The sequence below is a fragment of the Pongo pygmaeus genome, chromosome 2 (genome assembly GCF_028885625.2).
Source record: "Pongo pygmaeus isolate AG05252 chromosome 2, NHGRI_mPonPyg2-v2.0_pri, whole genome shotgun sequence".
Lineage (NCBI taxonomy): Eukaryota > Metazoa > Chordata > Mammalia > Primates > Hominidae > Pongo > Pongo pygmaeus.
Genome location: NC_085930.1, coordinates 110,774,619 through 110,777,419, shown reverse-complemented (window position 1 = coordinate 110,777,419; position 2,801 = coordinate 110,774,619). Strand labels below are relative to the sequence as shown.

The window sequence follows — 2,801 nt, the reverse complement described above, 5'->3', positions numbered from 1 at the left end:
CTTGAGGAAGCCCAGATAGTGGACTTCATAGACAAAGACTTCAGAATGACTGTCTTAACCCGTTTCTCGTTTAGAAACAAATTGCAGCTTGCCGCCAGTACTCATTTAATTTTACATAAACACTCTTTGAGGCTGAAGCAAATCAGATTGATCTTCAATGTGAAAATAAAGTATAAAAACTGTTCTTGGACTTATTTCCAAACAGAACTTTTCTCTAATCCTAATGTAACAGAAATGTATATGATGATAGTATATAATAATTGGGCAGAATTTGGGGGTAAGGTTAGGACTTAATCCATGAGTTATCGTGGTGTATTCACAGCACTGCAAGGGCCACTGGGGAATATTTTCATGGCAAATGGGAAATGGGTTAAAGATACTCAAAGAGCTAAAGGTAATCATGGACAAAGAGGAAAACAATGTACGAATTAGAATCAGAATATCAATGAAGAGATAGAAATGATAAGGAGAAACCTAAAGGAAACTCTGGAGCTGAAAAGTATCATAACAATAAGGGAAAATACACTGGGGTGGGGGTGGGGGTGGTTAAAAGCAGATTTGAGCAAGTAAAATAAAGAATCTGCAAACTTAAAGATAGGATGATTGAAATTATTGAACTGGAGGAACAGAAAGAAAAAAGGATGAAGAAAAGTGAACAGAGAGGTAGGCTCGCAGATACATTCATCAGCTTGCTTCTTTGCCTGTGGACACTGCCGAAGAAGCATCATTAAAGTCTCTTTTCTCCCTGCCGTCATGTCTAAGTCAGAGTCTCCTAAAGAGCCCGAACAGCTGAGGAAGCTCTTCATTGGAGGGTACAGCTTTGAAACAACCGATGAGAGCCTGAGGAGCCATTTTGAGCAATGGGGAACGCTCACGGACTGTGTGTTAATGAGAGATCCAAACACCAAGCGCTCCAGGGGCTTTGGGTTTGTCACATACGCCACTGTGGAGCAGGCGGATGCAGCCATGAATGCAAGGCCATGCAAGGTGGATGGAAGAACTGTGGAACCAAAGAGAGCCGTCTCAAGAGAAGATTCTCAAAGACCACGTGCCCACTTAACTGTGAAAAAAATATTTGTTGTTGGCCTTAAAGAAGACACTGAAGAACATCACCTAAGAGATTATTTTGAACAGTATGGGAAAATTGAAATGATTGAAATCATGACTGACCAAGGCAGTGGCAAGAAAAGGGGCTTTGCCTTTGTAACCTTTGACAGTCGTGACTCTGTGGATAAGACTGTGAAGCTAGGAAAGCCCTGTCAAAGCAAGAGATGGCTAGTGCTTCATCCAGCCAAAGAGGTCGAAGTGGTTCTGGAAACTTTGGTGGTGGTCGTGGAGGTGGTTTTGGTGGGAATGACAACTTTGGACGTGGAGGAAACTTCAGTAGTTGCAGTGGATTTGGTGGCAGCCATGGCGGTGGTGGATATGGTGGCAGGGGAGGTGGCTATAATGGATTTGGTAATGATGGAAGCAATTTTGGAGGTGGTGGAAGCTACAATGATTTTGTCAATTACAACAATCAGTCTTAACATTTTGGACCCATGAAGGGAGGAAACTTTGGAGGCAGAAGCTCTGGCCGCTACGGTGGTGGAGGCCAATACTTTGCCAAGCCACAAAACCAAGGTGGCTATGGTGGTTCCAGTAGCAGCAGTAGATATGGCAGTGGCAGAAGATTTTAATTAGGAAACAAAGCTTAGTAAGACAGAGGAGCCAGAGAAGTGATGGAAGCTACAGGTTACAACAGATTTGTGAACTCAGCCAAGCACAGTGGTGGCAGGGCTTAGCTGCTACAAAGAAGACATGTTTTAGACAAATTCTCATGTGTATGGGCAAAAAACTTGAGGACTGTATTTGTGAATAATTGCATAACAGGTTACTTTAGTTTCTGTTCTGTGGAAAGTGTAAAGCATTCCAACAAAAGGTTTTAATGTAGTTTTTTTTTTTGCACCTATGATATTTATTGCTAAATGTAATAGCCTGATGGTGATGCTGAATAAATGTCTTAAATAAAAAAAAAAAAAAAAGGAAAAGTGAACAGAGCCTAAGGGACCCAGGGGATACCATCAAGCAGAAAAACATATGCATAATGTGAATACCAGAAGGAAAGAGAGAAAGAAAGAGGCAGAAAGACTAGTTGAAGAAATGTTCCCAGACCAAACTGAGGGTCGGTCTGCTATTTCTCGCTGCCCAATAACAAGATGCAGATGAACTAGGGAGGAAGAGAGTTTTTTTATTTCTGTAACCGGTTACAGGGAGAAGGCCTGGAAATTATTGCCAGACCAACTCAAAATTACAAAGTTTTCCAAAGCTTCTATACCTTCTAAGCTATATGTCTACGTGTAAGTGTGCATTCATCTAAAGACATAAGTGATTAACTTCTTTTAATCTATAACTAAGGTCTGAGTTCTAAAGACCTTCCTCTGGAGCCTCAGTAAATTTACTTAATCTAAATGGGTCCAGGTGCCGGAGGTGATTACCCTTATCTGGTCTCCTGCTAAATCACAGAGGTTTGGGGAGTTCTTTCAGATCCCCAGTAAAACTTTTTAAATTCTAAATGGGTCCTATTAAGAATTCCTTTGTTATTTTGTAATGCTTTAAGGCCCAGGAAAGGCCTAGGCAAAACCCTTGGTGGGCATTTCTTACATTCCAGCCTTTGTATAAAGGGCGTTGGCTGTTTCAGCTTTGAATATTTAACTTAACCACTTAGTACTAAAACAGTTGTTATGGAGGCCTGCATTAGTGAGACCTGGCCTGCCACAGAAATAATGTTTGAAAACTTCCTAAACTCAATGAAAAATACA

At 41.1% G+C, this 2,801-nt stretch overlaps 1 pseudogene; it reads left to right on the top strand.

Annotated features, from left to right (window-relative positions):
* Positions 1–714: 714 nt before the first annotated feature.
* On the top strand, positions 715–1,832 carry LOC129033133 (heterogeneous nuclear ribonucleoprotein A1-like; annotated as a pseudogene).
* The last annotated feature ends 969 nt before the right edge of the window (positions 1,833–2,801 follow it).